Source organism: Archocentrus centrarchus, chromosome 5, assembly GCF_007364275.1.
Source record: "Archocentrus centrarchus isolate MPI-CPG fArcCen1 chromosome 5, fArcCen1, whole genome shotgun sequence".
Lineage (NCBI taxonomy): Eukaryota > Metazoa > Chordata > Actinopteri > Cichliformes > Cichlidae > Archocentrus > Archocentrus centrarchus.
Window position 1 is genome coordinate 17,169,086 of NC_044350.1, and position 19,941 is coordinate 17,189,026.

A 19,941-nucleotide genomic window follows, 5' to 3' on the forward strand; every position below is an offset into this window, starting at 1 on the left:
CTTTTGCTTGGATAAATTACTGATTTTTCTGCATTTGAAAGCATATTTTCCTTACAATCAATTCAAGATGTACCTTTTTATAAAAATATGTCTTTTGTTCATTTTCAAGTTTTGTTTTTTTTTTAACCATACAAATGAGCCTAAAATAGCTTTTTTAAAGTATTCATATTTATTTCAGCTTATTTGATGACCGAAGCTTTACTTTGCCATCAGACAGCTGCACCGTACTAATGAGCACAGACAGATAGAATCACCCTCGGCCTCATCACTCCTCTGAACCGTCACATGCAAATATAATTAGCTATGATTAAAATGAGCGCTGTTTAATTAATACCTCTGCAGCCTCTTTCAGTCGACTTTTCCATTTCCTGTGCTGCTTATCTCCAATCCTCCCATCAGCTGTGTAAGACTTTCTAGGTGTTTTGTTCTTGACACGTGCCTTTGTAAATTATGGATGTGATCAGTGCAGCATATTAGACCTATATAAAGTTATAAGGTTGCTTTCACTTCTAAAACACTTTGAAGCAATTCTGCACTAATTAGATGAGCACAATGTAAAAATGCAGTTCCAAGCAATTTAAGAATGTTTCTGACTTAACAACATGGCTGAAATTCACTTGGATTACCAAAATGGTGGCCACTTAACCTAAAAACAAATTTGATTGTGGTTATGGAGGCACTTAAATTTTATGGTCAAGAAATCTGTAGATGATGTAAGCTGTGGAAACATAATAATAATAGTGTTTTGTTTTTTTTATTATATTGAACTATCATCATGCTCAATATAGTTCAATATAGTTCAGTATAGTTCAGTATAGTTGCTGATACGACATCAAAATAGCCTGCAACAATGTATTTTGCAAGACCATCTGGAAACATTGTCTTATGGATATGACAAGCCTGTTAGAGAATTTGGGGTCTTCAGAAGTAGTAAATTATCATGATAAAGGTATAACTGCCACTTAAAAATTGTCCTGCAGGGGGAAGAAAAAACAAAAAACAGCTCAAGAACACAATGAGGGCTGTTTCAAAACCACACTCACCCATTGTGTCCAAACTTTTGACAAATGTTTCAGATTGTTAAACAGATTTGAATATTAGACATAAATAACACAAGTAAATACAAAACTCAGTTTTTAAATGATGACTTCATCTATTAAAATATCCAATCCTACCTGGCCCTATGTGGAGAAATAATTGTCTTCCCTTATTAAATCATGAACTAACTGATTAACCACATTTTTGGAAAGCTGAGTTCAATTTCAGTAGCCACACCCAGGCCTGGTTACTGCCAGACCTGTGGAATCAAGAAATAGAAATAGATAGAAATAGATAGAATAATAAATAGAAACTGTATGACAAAGTGAAGCAGGCTAAAAGATCTCAAAAAGCAACACATCATATTACAATCTAAAGAAACTCAAGAACAGCTGAGAAACAAAGTCAGTGACATCTATAAGTCTAGAAAGGGTTACAAAGCATTTCTAAGGCGTTGGGACTCCAACAAACCACGGTGAGAGCAAAATGGCATCCATGGGAGAGTTCCAATGAAAAAACCACTGCTGACCAAAAAAGGAGGCTCATCTCACATTTGCAAAAAAAAACATCTTGATGATCCCCAAGACTTTTGGGAAAATATTCTCTGGAATGACGAGACAAAAGCTGAACTTTTTGGAATGTTTGAGTACCGTTACATCTGGTATAAAACTAACACAGCATTTCATAAAAAGAACATCACAGCAACAGTCAAACATGATGGTGGTAGTGTGATGGTCTGGGGCTGCTTTGCTGCTTCAGGATGACTTGCTGTAACTGATGAAACCATTATTTCTGCTCTCTACCAGAAAATCCTGAAGGAGAATGCCCGTCCATCAGTTTGTGCCCTGAAGCTCAAACACACTTGGGATATGTAGCAGGACAATGATTGGAAACAAAACAAACAAAACATAAGAAAATTAAGGTTTTGGAGCTGCCTAGTCAAAATCAGACTTAAATCGGACTGAGATAACCTTAAGCAGGCCGTTCATGCTCAGAAATTCATGTAATTCATGCAACTAGCTTCCAGAACTTGATTTTGTATTTCCTTTGCAAAGTAAAGAGCTTCATTAGCTGATCTGTCCATAAAACTTTTGTAAAGCTTAAGCAGAACACCATAATGAAAGAAAAGCTTTTAAAACCACCATTGTTCTCCCGTCATCACTGAGTTGTTTGCATATCTCTTTCTCTCTCATTTTCACAGACAGAAAAAAACATGCAAATTAGTGCTGGCACCTCAATAAAGCAATCTATTGATATACTGTTTCCACACCCTTGTGCACACACACACACGCACGCACACACACAAACAACAGTCTGTTTTTACTGCTGCTGTCATCCTCTCATCTCCTTCCTCGTCTCACCTCAGGATGAGGGGACGGTCAGTGAAAGGCAAAGGCTGATGGCTGAAGAATAACAGCCGATCATTATAGCTGAGCTCAGCAGAGTCCAGCCATCCAGGTCAAAGGTCATCTGAAGCATCACCTTGAAAAAAAAACATTTTCTGTGTGTCTGTTGATGTCGATGCAGTTCTGACTCAGAGATTGAAGTGAAGAGCAGACGCAGTGTTGAAGCTGATGGGGTTGTGGGGGGAGGGAGGTTGACATCCACACTTGTTTATTCTCACATAAGGAAAAGAAAAACAGCAAATAAGAAGTTAGACAAGCAAGCTGGAAAATGAAACCTTTTCTTCTGTTAGTCAGTTAGATATCAGTTTGAAAAAAATAATTGATGACTTATTTTCTGTCTACTGACTAATCAGTTACTAGTGTCTAGTTTTGTGTTTTTCCTTGTTAAAGATACACAGCATTATTACTAGACTAATAAATTGCCCTGTCCAATACAATTACTAGTATTAGCTGAATGACAATGCATTGTATACATGTAAATAATGGCCATGCAACACAAAATGCAGAAATGCCTCGGTTAACCTTTAAGCAGTTTAGAAACCGTATTAGCATTATTTAGTTTGTTCACCAAAAACTTCTGTAAAATTTATGTGTGGATGCAGTTAGTGTGGCAGGATTCTTCCTCCAAAAAAGCCAAATCTCCTTGTGCACCTCCATTTATCCATCCATCCATCCATCCACCCATCTATCCATCCATTTTCTTCTGCTTAACCAATTCAGGGTCATGGGCCTGGAGCCTATCCCAGCTGTCATAAGGAGAGTTGCAGGGTACACCCTGGAAAGGTCTCCAGGGGCTACAGGGCTAACACAGAGAGAAAAACAACCATTCATGCTCACATTCACACCCACGGTCACCAATTATTCTCATGCATGTCTTTGGACTGTTGGAGGAAGCCGGAGTACCTGGTGAGAAGAACCCAGACAGACATGGGGAGAACATGCAAACTCTACACGGAAAGGCCCCAGACTGGATTCAAAGTGGTAACCATTGCACTACTGTGCTGCACACTCCTTCCAGTGGGCTGTTATTTTTGTACTGCTATCTGCAAGTCCATTTCTGATGAGCTGCAAATGCACCTCTGCGATGAGTACTGGATCTCCTCCAGTGTGTCAAAAACGGAGACCCTTCAACTTGAAATCTGACTTGCGGATAACAAAGTCAAAAGAGACAAAGCTGACCAGCGGGATGGGTTGGAAGAGGACGTCCATTAGCAAAATGATACAATGCACCAATCCAGGTCACTAATTGTTCTCTCACTTAGACTGTAATGAGACATTACAGCCTAAGTCTGTATTGATAGACTGGCAAAAAAAAATGCTAAGTGTGCTACTGTTTGCACTCCTAACCTGATCCATCAACTTTGGTTTTAAACTTCACAAGTTCTTCCATTGAAAATAGCTGTTTGGTCTCTGTGCTCCATCCAGGCACCTGACTTTCATCGCCAGTGATGATCTGTGACATGAAGGTGCATTCAGTTTGACTCAGAAGTTAAATGTTTGCTCTCAGTGCAAATTTAAATCCAAATGGGCATGTGTAAGTGGTTGGAAAGGACTTCCAGGGAGTGATTCCAAACATAGCCAGACCACTGGAAGCAGTGCAGTACTTCACAAGAAGAAGACCTTGAAGGGGTGATTAAAATGTAAATTGGATTTTTCTGGGCAGAGTTGCAGTTTGTTTTTTTTAATTGAACCTCATGCATATTTGGCTGACTGATTGTCGTAAACAAAAATCTAAAAATCTAATCACATCTAATGGATCACTGTCTTTACATATGGAAAAATAACATCTGTAACTATATCTCTATATTTTATTTAATTTTTAAAATTTTTGTTTTAGTTGATCTAAAATACATTTCTGAAACAGTATGATGCCAGGTAACACATATGCTTCTCTCTCAGCCTTCAAGTTTTTTATTTGTATTTTAATTTATTCTAACATAGAACATATAATTGCCACCAAAGATGCCAGCAGCTCAGTATGCAGCCTTAACTATTGGCAATGGCAGGATTTTGCTTTGAGATCCTGTGTAGGTTTCCAGTGATTATGTTAAAACAACACAGTAATGAATTTGAAGGAAAAGCCTGAAGCTGTTCCCTTTCTAGCATTCTGTTACTGCAGAGGGGACTTCGGTCTGCAGGGAGGAGCGTTACAGCAGTCGGGGTCCAGCAGTAAAATTGCTGCTGGTGGGGTCATGTGATGTGTAGGGTCATGTGAAAAGTCACTTGCAATCTGCATAACCTTGTAAAAGATGTAAAAGACGTGTCAGCTATTCTTGGATCTTCATGCTTGTTTTACAATCAAATTAAATGTCTTCAGGGAAGCTTGGGGAGTCCATCTGGCCATGCTGTAACTCAGAGGTAGATTTTATGCTTCGATTAGTCACCAAATATGATAGTCCCAAACAGAAGAACCCAGTCCTAACTCACTCCTCATGTGTCATGCAATTTATGTTGTTTCTGAAATCACTGAGCCTAAAATATGTTGAACTAATTTGTTCATTAGTGTTGAGCAAATAGTATCATGTTTATGTTAATGGACCTAACAAAAGCATGACATAAAAAAATAGATTTGCCTATATGGAACAACACTGTGCAATCCTGAATGGAAATACAGTCAACGAGGCAAACACAGAGTTTGTACAATTTTACCCAACTTGAAAATATTTGGTATGACCACCTTTATTCTTCAACACAGCCTGAACTCTCTGAGGCAGCTTTCTTGTAATTTCTTCAGAAATAGTTCTACAGGCTTCTTGAAGGACATTCAAAGCTCTTCTTTGGATGTTGACTGCCTTTTGTTCTGTTCTCTGTCAAGACGATCCCACACCGCTTCAATAATGTTGAGGTCCGGGCTCTAGGGAGGCCGATCCATGACTGATAGCTTGATAGTTTTCCATTGTGTGTTCTTCTTTCCAGGTATGCTTTTACTGTATGTTTGGGATCATTGTCAGGCTGAAAAATGAAGCCTGACAATAATCTTTTCAGATGGTATTGTATGGTGGATCAAAACATGGTACCTTTCTGCATTCATAATTCCATCAATTTTGACAAGATCCCCAACACCACTGGCTGAAATGCAGGTCCATACCATGACAGAGCCTCCACCATGTTTTACAGATGGTTGTAGTCAACCACTGTTGTAGCTCTCTCCTGGACTCCTCTGTATATACTAACTTGAACCAAAAATTTCAAGTTTGGATTCAGCACTCCCTAAGACCTGTTGTCACAGAATGTCAATCCAGTTCTTGTGTAATTTGGCATACCTCTGTCTTTTCTCCCTGTTTCCCTTCCTTAAACGTGACAGCCGCCTTTCCACTGAGACCATTTCTGATGAGGCCTCAGTGAACAATAGTTGAATAAAAAAATACTGAAAAAAAACATTAACAATAGCCAAATTTGTTTTATGTGAGGAAAGTTTAAAAGACAAAAAGAGACATAATGTAAATTAAATAAATTAAATCATCATTCTTTTCTCAACAAAAAATAAATGAAAACTTTAATCTTAATGTTCTGAATGCAACACTAACGTCTATCACCAGGGCTTAATTCAAATATCCACTCTCCTTTTAGATTTTTTTTTCTCTTCCAGCTTCCAAGGTGAATACAATATCTGGCTTCATCTGGAAATAATTTTTGGTTTATTATACTATATAGCAGCTTGAATAAGTCTTTACTCATTTTTACTGGAATAAAGTGTTTCAAAAACAGCAACAGGGAGAGCCTTAATGGACTGCTGTTCTTGCTACTGTGGATAAAGCAAATATTAAATATTTTTATATCTAAGCTATCCATTTGAATGTATTTGAATAGGACTTTTGTCGCACTGTTATTAAGTGGGGTTTTAGTGCAATGAAAAACCAGAAGCACACTTAAGAACCTCAGGATCTCAACTTTAGGAAACCACAAATCATTCTTTAACTGCCAGTGAAAGCTGTTTACACATTTAGTGGTTTGTCATAGAGTGATACATTAGCATACCCACAAAAAACTCTAAAAGACTTTCTTTCTTGGGCAAACGTAAAGTTATCAGATTAAAGAATATTTATTGTGCCTTTGGGTCTAAAATGTGTGTACTGTAATGGGCCAGTTTGTATATAGACTTAATCCAGGACTGACAGTGGGGTTCTGATGGGCCAGGGGGCTTTGTATCTTCAGGGGAACCCAGACATGACTCTGGTTCTGTCTGGGACCCATCTGAAAGCCCGGCACTGTCAGGCTGGCCCAAACACTGGCTGATGGGGCTTTTAGAAGAGCAGAGTGAGTGACGGAGGTTTAGAGGAGATCTGACACTGTAGCCTGTGGTGCTGCTGTTTATGTATGTATGCTAGTCCTCCAAAAACTGTGTTTATGAAAACAGTGGCTCACTGCCCATCAGATACGAGCTCCGTGCCTGGGACAGGGACGGCTCCTCTGAGAGCACAAAAAAGAGAACGACAGACAGAGATAGAGAGAAATGTTCAAGAAGACAAGAAAAATGGACAGTAACACAAATGGAACATATAAAAACTGGACGGGGGGGTTCATTTGATGCAAATGTGGTCAGAAATAAGCTCTCATTGTCTGTCTTGTATTCTGTCAGTTTTTCTCATTCCACCTCTTTCCAAATGTTTTTGCTACACTCTAGAAAAAGTGCTTTGCCTCTCTCGCTAATCCTCTCCTGCCTTTAATTTGATTTCTTCCCTCTGTTATGCCCCTTCGGTTGTCTTCCTCCTTAATTAGCTCATATCCCTCTGGTTTGCCAGATTGGGGCTGTTAACGTGCACACAGCACAGCCCCAAATCAAACGCATACAGCCGTCCCACCCTCCCACGTCACATGCACAAACTTTTTACTTTTTACTTCTACTTCTTTCAAGGAGCTCAAATGACAGTATGGCATTTTTTTTTTTAATTTTTAAGTTTTCTTCCAGTTGTGGCAGTTATGTTTTGTTATGATGCAATCAGGAAACATAGTTTAGAATTCAGGATCATTCAAATTGAACTTAACCTTTATTTTGTTTTACAAAAATATTTTACTCAAAACACATTTCTTTACCTGTTGTTGTTGCTTTGCAGCTATAGTATCCACCAGTATGAAGGATTTGTGCAGCTGTGCACTCATACACTGGTGCGCTTAGTTTATTTCACTTGTCCTTCATCATTTTAGTGTTATCAAAGGAAAGCCGAGAGAAAACTGCCTCTCAAAGTTCACATTTCAAATATTTTAACTGTTTTATGCAGCTTTCATTTATTTTTCTAATAATCCCCTAAGGCAGCTGGAAGACTGTTTACTGTCTTTGATTTGCAGTACTGTAGCTTTCACTCCAAGCGTTAATTAACCTTCAAATGGAGAATTTATTGTAGACACACATGTGTGTGTCTACAGACTCAGCAACCACACACATACGCGCACACACACACACGCACACGCACACATCACAAAATCAACAATGGAAGAGACTTTTTTATGCTTTTCATCTGAGATCTGTCTCCATGCTTTTCTCTCACTCTCACACACACACACACACACACACACACACACACACACACACACACACACACACACACACACACACACACACACACACACACAAACCAGACAGCAGGCAAGTCGACATTTATTCACTCTCTTTCTCCTCCTCACTCCTTTGTGCTCCAAAGTCTAACTCAAATCTCAGCTTCCAGATTCTTTGAACATCTGTCAGCATTAAAATAACATTACAGGTTCAAAGACAACAGATATCTGTTTCCTGCTCAGAAGCAGTTAATCTCCCTGCCTTTCACTCTGTTTGTCTCGCTTCAGCTTTTTTCTATTTTTTTTGTCCTATATGTCATCCTTGAAGTTTTTTTGTTCACTTGTTACATAGCTGGTAAAAAATTTCTATTATTTTGATATAGGTTCTCATTTGCTTTTCAGTTTAATTAAATGAGCTCATTCTTATGAAAATTGGAGGCTGATAGTGATTTCCTTCCCTAGCAACTATCGCTAACCTTGCACAGCAACTCTTAATTAGAAACCAGCTTGATTGACGTTGAGCAAGCACTTACGCACTTATACACACATGCAAACATAAAATACACCACTGACTTGTGTAACATATGCAATGCCTGGAAAAACCTAAAGAAATATTTTTTGGTGTGATCACCCTCTTGATTTAAAGGTACAGTTAACTCCAAGGTTCAGTTCACATGCTTTTCCTCTGCCTGTTATCCATCTGGATTATTTTGGTTTGAGTTTCCCAGTTTGGAGATATCAGCTGTAAAGATATTTGTCTTCTCTTGGATATACTGAAATTGAACATGTGACTTGAGGTTCTCAGACTGCCAGAAAATGCACATGAACAACTCAGCATAGCTCAATAAAAATATCCACAAACTTTGCTGCTAGGTTCAGATCATTTTAATAACTCAGAGAACAAACACACAACTCTTTCTGAACTTGCCCAAGGAGGAGAGATCCGTTCCTTGAACTCAGCTCGCAGCTGAGCGGAAGTTATCTGTCCTAAAGGACGGCTTCCTGCGCAGCGCTTTTATTCGGACTTTCACAATAAGATCACGTGGGTTACACCAAACGCAGTTTACAGCATGTAATAAACAACATTCTTGGCTTTTTCCTTACCATATATGGTAGTAAGTATCCTGTAGAGTGTGCATGTAACATGGCGTATATGAGACACGTATCCTATGTGTGTATTCTCTGCAGGCTGAAAACAGCCTGCAGGTACCTACAACTTCCTTTGTAAAAAATGTCACCACGTGTTTCCATTTCAAACATAAAAACGACAGTATCATATTACATAAAACAACTTATAGAAAATATACAAACAGAAGATATGATAATTCATAATAAACGGAATGGAATTTATACCATAACTCCAACACTTGCAAACAGCTTAATGTGGAAACAGAAGAGGAAGAAGGAATTTTGGGGTGATCTGTTTGTAGCAGAAACCTTTGCTAACTGTGGGTTTACTTCACCACATACAGACACTCAGTTTTATGTGCTAATTCACACACACACACACACACACACACACACACACTGCATCAACCAAAAACTAGGCACTCTGCTGGGGCTTGTCCAGCGAGGCAAACCCCATTAAACTCCAAACAGCAATTCAAGAAAACTCTCCTCAGGCAAATTCACTGCATAAAAACGAGAAGTTTATTAACGGACACACAGCAGGTGTGCCAATCACACCAACTGGCACTGCTCTCTGAATCACTCACGACTTCTCCTGCGGCAGCCAAAAGCCACACCCCACCGCCATACTGTCCTTTTAAAAAGACCAGTTCTCCTTGGTGCATCTACTATGGAAGCTTGTTTCTGCTACTGAGAAAAACATTTTCTTTGTCTGGAAGAGCTCAAAAGTTTGAGTTGGTAACTTAAAATTTTGAATTATGGGTAATAAGAAATGTTTGTTTTCAGGGCAGAAACAAGTTTCCATAACCTACTGTTCTTTTTTTTTTTTTCCAAGTTACTTGTTAGTAGGTTGTTCTAAATCTCTGAGAACTTGGCATTGTGGATTTAAGCTGTCTCAGTGTCTCCTCTTGTAATCCCTGTGATACTGAGATTGGGGTTATGTGGGATCATGTCCATCTGCTGCAGGACTCCTCGTTCACTCTAGTTTTATGTTTGGAATCACTGTCGCACTGTAGAATACAGTTCGGATGGTCCCTTGATGAAACTTGAAAGAATAAGAACAGTGTATACTGGTAAATTTATTCTGACCCTTTGTTCATTTGTTTCCTGCTCACGTCTCTTCTTGTGAGAGCATTGATAGGTTAATTTATGCAGTGTTTACTGTCCCGAAAAGATTCCCATCAGGCCTTTCTCCCCTCTGTGTTTTTTTTTTCTTTATCCCTGTTGCTCTTTTCAATGCTTCATCACTGCATATTAATCATCAGGTGTGTGTACATAACATCATTTCACAGTGGTGACAACACAGACAGGGGCACAGACCATGTGACAGTGAATGGGAGATACAGTGACTGATAATTCAGAACAAAATATCCCGTTCTTTTCTTTCTTCATCTGATTCCACATCTGTGTTGTGAAGCATCAAATGGCTTGCTTATAATGCTACAGCTTTCTAAGATGTGTTAGTATTACTCTAGATGCAAGTTAGCAATTTATCTTGCAGTTTTAGATAATGTATGACTGCCTGCTTTCTCTTTGATTAATTAACCATTAAAACTTTAATTAACATTTATTAGATTCTGAAGAGACACCTAACTACTGTAAGTAGTAAGGAAAGGTTACTGAACACTACCACAGGAAATACTAAATGTTTACACAGACAAATGAACTGAGGTTAAGTTGAGAAGAACAAACATTTACATAAATATTCATTCTTATAAATAATTAAATAACAATAAATGCACTCCGCCGATCAGCATTGTTTCCAATTTATTTGATGAGACTTATAGTACTCACATTGGTGAATGTTGCAGTTCACAAAATACCAGAGAATACATTTAAATTATGAATTATAATGCAGTTTTCTTCATACATGGAGGTTGGCTGGTTCCCGTCTTCTTACTCAATCAAAATTTACAATGCCAACAGTAACAAGAATGTAAAAATAAGCTGATTATTCAACAAAGAATTGAAAATCAAACTGTGCACTTAATTTAAGTATTTTATCCTAATGTGCAATATTTTAATCTTCAACTGTACATTTTTACATCCTTTACATTTCTACATAATTTATCTTATCTATAATTTATAATTTATGCAATCATTTTGTCCTCTGTCCAATACTAACTACTGCTGATGCACTCATACTTGTCCTTTTTCAGTATTAGTCCAAACTTTTAATATTTTGGATGTCTTGCATTTTATACTTTTTATATGTGTTTCTTATTTAATGTTACACATCATGCGATTCTAGAATAACTGTAATTTCATTGTGCTTGCATAATGACGACAAAGGTCTTGAATCTTAACGAACAATATGTTCGAATCATCACATTTTAATATGGGTTCACCATAAGAGATACTGGTGATACTCTGATCTGATAATACATCATTGTTTCCAACAGCATTATTTAAATGATTTATTATTTAAAATTATCTAAAAATTAATCACAACTTCAATTCAAGTGAAGAATAGTCAATTAATGGTTTGGGGAAAACACTGTATGTGTTCATAGGTATTTCTAATAAAATGTATAATTTATGATCAGTTATGGACAACTAAAAAATAAACATGCTAAATGTTTTTAAATTCTTTAATTATTGATGAAAAATATACTTACAGTGTAATTTAGACATTGGAGTTCTGAGTTGTACTGTTACTATATTTTATGGTCAATGTTACTTCTTACTTGTAAGTTTTGTATGTTTCATAAAAATTCAGTTTGTGTACTCCCACAGCTGAGCTGCCCAGTCACACAAACAAACAAGCAGGCAAACACACACAAACAAATTGCTAACCATGTATTCAGCATGTTTGGGTCGGCGGTTCCGCCTGCCCTGCCACTAGCAATCTGAAAAATCAGATTGGACATACTCCTGGCTTTTGCTCCTGCCCAGACTGGTTGTGGATGGTGAGATTTACCCAAGGGTGGGGGTTGAAGTTGTGTCTTCACTGATGTCACTCCTAAGGCTTAAGGGTAGTTTCCCATGGAAATGAGCCATTAAAACTGAAGATTTATTTATTTTTCTCCTTTCTCTTTTCCTTCTCTGCATTTGGCACAGGGTGCAGAAGTCAGGCAGGCTGTTTGGGAATGGTGTGGGGGACAGTATGGAGCTCCCTGATGAAAGCCCGGCCCATGAGTTAAATTTCATAAATGGAAATGCTGCTTCGATTGTTGTGGTTTTATTATTTTATCAGCAATATCTGAAAAGGGGTTTAAAATCCTTCAGATTTTCTCAGACTGTATTTAAAATACATAACTGGATGTCTTCTAGTCACAGACAGGCACTGCAGCAAGGTTAAGTGTGCACAGTGCCTTTGCTGTTCTGCTGTAGTTTTCCACTTTCCAGCACTTCTCTGCCATGTTGTTTTGTACCCCTGAAAACACGGCATGTACAGGCTGGTTTTAAGAAGATAGGACGATAGCAGAGAAGTGAGGGATGCGGTTGAAGTTAGGGTGTTGTTTTATCAGCCAGCTTGAGGCCAGCATCGAAGCACTGAGCACAACTTTGATGTGCACCACAGAAACACCAAAACATATTCAACCCTCATTCAACAAATCTAAAGCAAATCATGGCAAAGAGGGGATGTTTCCTGCTCTGATTCTGCAGAAATCTGGTGGAATTGTTTTGTTGTCAAGTGTAGCCTAATGCAGTGAATAAATAAATCCAGTTTCAGGTTCTAAGGATCATCTGCTTTTCTTAATTATACACTATATTCAATTTAAAAGCTTTTAGACTATGGGTCAGAATATCTGCTGTTCATATACACTACAGTAATAAATAATACAAATATTCAGAAGCTGAAACTTAGCAGGGATAATACACAACCCATTTTATTGCATTTGTACCTTTAAAATTGTCATTAACAATGCCTGCAGTTCTGTATGATGAATGAAAACATCAGAGGGTATTTTTAGGCACACCAAAACTTTTAACATGGCGTGTTGAACAGCTCCAACTGTCAGTTAAATCATCTGACAAACCCTCGTCTGACTTTGGGGTTGTAATAATAAAAGTTCGAAAAAAGAATAACTCTCATTATAGCCAGATTTTGTTACGGAGTGTATTTCCAGTAAACACAAGCAATAAAACATGGAAACTCATCTTGTATTTTAGGGATTAGAAGCTGCATTCATCCCTGCCACGCTGTATGCTTTTGTTTTGCTGTGTATGTTTTTGCAGCAGTGATATGAGCACCCCCTGAGTTCATGCACACTCACCATAACTGTGATCACGAGTGTCTGGTCTTTCTGTGTGCCCAGTGTTTGTTTAACAAAACGTGCGGTTCATTTGGAATGTCTGTGAATTTAGAGGCAGAATGATATCATATGGAAAAGGTTATCTGACTGGTTAGCTCATCTGGATGCAGTTTTGACTCACAGTAGACACATCTTGGTTTACTCGTTCATTTTCTTCCCCTTGTCGCTATTCTTCTTCATCGTGTTGTTTCTCTCTTTTTGTTGATTAGGTTTTTCTTCCTGTGTGTTTTTTTTTGGCCACATATTTTGATAGCCCAGCGTTCGTTAACTATAATTTAACAAACATTACATTATTAAAACCCTGAGGGAAAAGTTAAATAGTGTAGCAACTGGGAAAGGTGCTGCATGTGCTTGTATGTTAAAGAAAGGAAGACATTTTACTAAAACAGCATGGACTAGGAAAACATAAAAGTCATTAGCTTTACCCTTTATTCAGTTGCTTATTTGAGCAATGCAATGCCAAACTAAAGTACTAAACTGGTGCTAAATTGACCTGATTTATGTTGAAAACTTTTGGCACATTATAAAACAAAATCTTTGACACAGGAGAGTGTAAAGTATATAAAAGGGAAAACATTAGCTTTCAAAACTACATCAATTGGTTTCCACTTGCTCGTTTCAGTGTCCTTCTGCTGCTTTATGTTACTGAGTACCGTGGATGGTTTGCACCCTTAGGGGGAAACATTTCTGATTCTTTTGTATGAATATGAATGAAGCAACACAATTTCATTAATCATAACATGGAAAAATTTCACTCAGGTAATTTCATTCAGTTGCGCTGCTTGTGTAAACACTGCAGGCAAGGTATGGAGCGACATGAGTCTAACTGACTGTACACACATAATTGCTAGCACAGGAAAGACGGACACATGTAGACATTTACAATTAGGTTTTCTGCTACTTTGATCCATTGGCCTGGGCCTCAAGGCTTTGAAAGCCTTTCAGTATCTTGCTCTTTTTACAGACCATATGGTTATTGTGGTTAGTCTAATGTGTAATATCAAGGATTAATGACATAACTCCCACCTGGAGAAGCGGGCTTTGAACAGCCATTATTAAGCCTGCTGGAGAGATAAGGCAGCCATTAGCTAAGCTTGATCATTCCATGGCTACTGCAGCAATATGAGTGACAACCCCTGAACGCTGACTACGCCCACCGAGATGCACTGCTCCCTCTTTTTTTGGCGTGTCTGCAGAGATGTGGTGGAGGGTATTGTGTGTGGGTCAGAGGCCGTTTTGAATAAGCAATAAATGTTAAATCTGCCTGACATTTTCAGTATCCATTACTGCAAAGAGCATGGCGAGGAAGGAGACGGAGACGAAAAAGCGGGAGTGAAACTGCTAGACGGAGGAGATGAGATCAATAGAGGCAGAATGGAGGATTGATTCAGGCTCTTAGATCTTTCAGATTAGTGGCTCGATTAGAGACAAATATGGAGGCTTATTCATGTGACCTTAGCAGTGACAGCCTGAACTAAGTGGCCATAGAGTAATTACATTCAAACCCCAATATCCCACTGATGCTGAAGATCTGTGGATGACTGCTGCAATGGATTTTCTAGAATCTTACAGGACAAAAAAATGCTTGTATGGCCCAGTTTTAGACAAGGCTGGTGCACTCTGTCGCTTAATGTTTCTCTGTACACACTCTGTGGACAAGTTTTTTCTTTCAGTGGTCAGTCAGCCTAGATCTTGCATTTTACTTATTACACTGTGATCTTATCTTATGAGAGAACACATCAGGGAAGTTTCAGTTTTGTAGCAAAATATGTTCAGGTGTTTAACGCATTCACTGCAAACAATGGAGGGTTCATGTGGTCTGGATATTCCAGTATGAAAACATGTCCCATTCAAATATAAGCAAATGCACCATGTGTACAAGTCAGTATGTTATCTGTTGGCTCTTGTCTGTAGGAACAGGTCTGACTGGTGGACTTGCAGCTTGCCCAGCAGGCTCTTGTCAACCATAAAAATGTGAGAAACGTTATATACGGTCATACCTAAAGACAAAGCACACACGATAACAACTCCAAGACCCGATGGCAGATGGGAAAAGAGAGCACACTTCAAATCCAGAAATGCAACTAATATGAAAGCGAAGACACCAAGACTTACACAAATCACATGGAAATACACTGAATCAAAACTGCCTCACAAACACTGACATTAATGTTAAGATGGCAATGGATCACACTTACACTGCAAACACCATATTCTAGTTTGAGGTTGGCAAGCTTTAATATCAAAAGAGCCATTTTGAGCAATTTTAGACCAAAAAAAAAAAAAAAAAACTGTATGGAGCCACAAAACTTATCTAAGCCTTATAAAGAAAGTGACACATCCAATTAAGTATTAAAGAACCCATCAGTGTGTCATGTCCTGGGCCGTTGGCCCAGCGTTTTGTGTTAATTTATTTCCTGAGTTTGTCCTCCCTGTATGTTTGTCATGTTCCCAGTGTTGTGACTTGTCTGCGTGTTCCTTGGTTTATCACTTCCTGTTTTATTTTGCCAATGTGATTTCCTTGTGCTTTGTGTTTAGCTTTGCTTCCCCTGTGTATTTAGTTTCATTTGCCTCACCTGTTGTTCCCTGCTGTTTCCTCTTGCCCTGATTACCCATTGTGTATTTAAGCCCTCAGTTTTCATTTGTTCTCTGTCGCGTCGTTGATGTTTTGTGCCCGCATGTTCCTGTGTTCCCTGTGCCTGCCCTTCGTCTCCCTGTGCCTCCCTTCCAAGGTTTTTGTATTTGTGTTTCCCCGTTGAAATAAATCCCCTTTTTAGTTATGTTTGCTTCTGGAGTCCTTCATGTGAGTCCTTCCTCGTCCGTTTCCTCCCCGGCCATGACAGAACGACGCGACCATTACAAAACCCCCTCCGGCTCCAATTTTTTCGACGGCACTCGTCTAGCGCTGGGGGGCCCGGCGTCTTTGAACAGTCCCCGTCATCGTCACTCACCTGCCTCCCCTTTCGCTGATCCCTCCCTTCCTCGGCAGCCGCGGAGGAGAGGGAGTTCCCGGCAGCAACGGCGGAAGGCACCCCGAGACCCGAGCGGTATAACGCCGCGGACCGCTTCACCACTTCACACCCAATCCTCCGTTTCCGTGAGTAACACTGGCTTCAACGCTACTATGCCTGCGGACAATTATTCCCGTCACCCCCCTGCCTTTCCCCTCCCTGAGGTGGCAAAGCAGACCATTATCTGTTGGGTGGATTCACTGGTTATGGACCTTCTGGCTGACCCATGTGAGCAGGAACAGCAACAGCTCACGGCCCAGCTGCAAGGGCTAGTCGATGATTACCCTTGGTTATTTGGCTCTCTGCATGGGTTAGTGCAGGATTTCTTAACCTCCACCCTTCACCTACAGCAGTCCCCAGTGTCAGCTCATTCTCAGTCCCCAGTGTCAGCGCATTCTCAGTGCCCGGTGTCAGCTGTGTCTCAGTCTCCCCAGTCAGCTGTGCCTCAGGCTGCTTCCACGCAGTCAGCTCCTCTCCCTAGCTTACAGTCAGTCTCCTCGCAGTCAGTCTCCTCGCAGTCAGTCTCCTCGCAGTCAGTCTCCTCGCAGTCAGTCTCCTCGCAGTCAGTCTCCTCGCAGTCAGCTCTAACGCCCTTAGCTCCTGCTCTCTCTAGCTCGCAGTCTGCTCTTTCTGTCTCCCGGCCTGCTTCCACGCGGCCAGTTTTGACGTACTCAGGCCCCTCTAGCCTTCAGTCGGTTTCCCTAATGTCTGTTCACCCTAGCACTCTGTCAGTTCCTCCAGTGTCAGTTCCTCCAGTGTCAGTTCCTCCAGTGTCAGCTCCTCCTCAGTCGCAGTGTTCCCAGTCAGCTGTAGCTCCAGCTCCTCCTCGGTCGCGGTGTTCCCAGTCGGCTGTGGCTCCAGCTCCTCCTCAGTCGCGGTGTTCCCAGTCAGCTGTAGCTCCAGCTCCTCCTCAGTCGCAGTGTTCCCAGTCAGCTGTAGCTCCAGCTCCTCCTCAGTCGCAGTGTTCCCAGTCAGCTGTAGCTCCAGCTCCTCCTCAGTCGCAGTGTTCCCAGTCAGCTGTAGCTCCAGCTCCTCCTCAGTCGCAGTGTTCCCAGTCAGCTGTAGCTCCAGCTCCTCCTCAGTCGCAGTGTTCCCAGTCAGCTGTAGCTCCAGCTCCTCCTCAGTCGCAGTGTTCCCAGTCAGCTGTAGCTCCAGCTCCTCCTCAGTCGCAGTGTTCCCAGTCAGCTGTAGCTCCAGCTCCTCCTCAGTCGCAGTCTCAGACCCCTCAGTTAGCTCCAGCTCCCTCTGCTCACCCTGCTCCCGCTCCCTTGGCTCCAGCTCCCCCTGCACCCGTACCTGTTCCGCGGGTGGGGGCAGCCACGGACGGGCTGACCTCTGCACCCGTACCTGTTCCGCGGGTGGGGGCAGCCACGGACGGGCTGACCTCTGCACCCGTTCCTGTTCCGCGGGTGGGGGCAACCAGGTCCAAGCCTTCGCATCGGTTTTCTGTGTTAGCTGCAGCAGCAGGGTCTCAGTCAGCTCTAGCTCCAGTCGCTCTCCCTCGCCTTCAGTCAGCTCCAGTAACTCTTCCTCGGTCCCCAGTGTCAGCTGTTTCAGTGCCCTCTCAGTCAGTTCCCTCAGCCCCTGTCTTAGTTCCTTCGGTTTTGGTCCCAGTTCCCTCAGCTCCTGCTCCTTCTGTAGCTCCAGTAGTGTCAGCTCCCTCTCAGGCCCCAGTGTCAGCGAGCTCTCGGTCTGTCTCCACGCAGCCAGATCTCCCTAGCTCTCGGTCTGTTTCCACGCAGCCAGATCTCCCTAGCTCTCGGTCTGTTTCCACGCAGCCAGATCTCCCTAGCTCTCGGTCTGTTTCCACGCAGCCAGATCTCCCTAGCTCTCGGTCTGTTTCCACGCAGCCAGATCTCCCTAGCTCTCGGTCTGTTTCCACGCAGCCAGATCTCCCTAGCTCTCGGTCTGTTTCCACGCAGCCAGATCTCCCTAGCTCTCGGTCTGTTTCCACGCAGCCAGATCTCCCTAGCTCTCGGTCTGTTTCCACGCAGCCAGATCTCCCTAGCTCACAGCCCGCTCTCTCTGGCTCCCGGCCTGCTTCCACGCAGCCAGTCGTCTCCCGGCCTGCTTCCACGCAGCCAGTCGTCTCCCGGCCTGCTTCCACGCAGCCAGTCGTCTCCCGGCCTGCTTCCACGCAGCCAGTCGTCTCCCGGCCTGCTTCCACGCAGCCAGTCGTCTCCCGGCCTGCTTCCACGCAGCCAGTCGTCTCCCGGCCTGCTTCCACGCAGCCAGTCGTCTCCCGGCCTGCTTCCACGCAGCCAGTCGTCTCCCGGCCTGCTTCCACGCAGCCAGTCGTCTCCCGGCCTGCTTCCACGCAGCCAGTCGTCTCCCGGCCTGCTTCCACGCAGCCAGTCGTCTCCCGGCCTGCTTCCACGCAGCCAGTCGTCTCCCGGCCTGCTTCCACGCAGCCAGTCGTCTCCCGGCCTGCTTCCACGCAGCCAGTCGTCTCCCGGCCTGCTTCCACGCAGCCAGTCGTCTCCCGGCCTGCTTCCACGCAGCCAGTCGTCTCCCGGCCTGCTTCCACGCAGCCAGTCGTCTCCCGGCCTGCTTCCACGCAGCCAGTCGTCTCCCGGCCTGCTTCCACGCAGCCAGTCGTCTCCCGGCCTGCTTCCACGCAGCCAGTCGTCTCCCGGCCTGCTTCCACGCAGCCAGTCGTCTCCCGGCCTGCTTCCACGCAGCCAGTCGTCTCCCGGCCTGCTTCCACGCAGCCAGTCGTCTCCCGGCCTGCTTCCACGCAGCCAGTCGTCTCCCGGCCTGCTTCCACGCAGCCAGTCGTCTCCCGGCCTGCTTCCACGCAGCCAGTCGTCTCCCGGCCTGCTTCCACGCAGCCAGTCGTCTCCCGGCCTGCTTCCACGCAGTCCCCTGCACCTCTGCTATTCCTCGAGCAGCCCCTGCTGCTCAATAAAGCAGCAGTGTGCCCTGTTCCGCGGTCCCAGCCTACGCATCCGGTGCCTCACTATGTAGGCCCCGTTCAGCCCATGGGCTCAGCTCATTCCGAGCCGATGGGGGTCTCCGCTCATTCCGAGCCGATGGGGGTCTCCGCTCAGTCCGAGCACTCCGCGCCAGAGGGCCCCGCTCAGTCCGAGCCGATGGGGGCCTCCGCTCAGTCCGAGCCGATGGGGGTCTCCGCTCAGTCCGAGCCGATGGGGGTCTCCGCTCAGTCCGAGCCGATGGGGGTCTCCGCTCAGTCCGAGCGCTCCGCGCCAGAGGGTCCCGCTCAGTCCGAGCGCTCCGCGCCAGAGGGTCCCGCTCAGTCCGAGCCGATGGGGGTCTCCGCTCAGTCCGAGCCGATGGGGGTCTCCGCTCAGTCCGAGCCGATGGGGGTCTCCGCTCAGTCCGAGCCGATGGGGGTCTCCGCTCAGTCCCCGCCTGGGGGTCCCGCTCAGTCCGAGCACTCCGCGCCAGAGGGTCCCGCTCAGTCCGAGCCGATGGGGGTCTCCGCTCAGTCCGAGCGCTCCGCGCCAGAGGGTCCCGCTCAGTCCGAGCCGATGGGGGTCTCCGCTCAGTCCGAGCCAGGGGGTCCCGCTCAGTCCGAGCGCTCCGCGCCAGAGGGTCCCGCTCAGTCCGAGCCGATGGGGGTCTCCGCTCAGTCCGAGCGCTCCG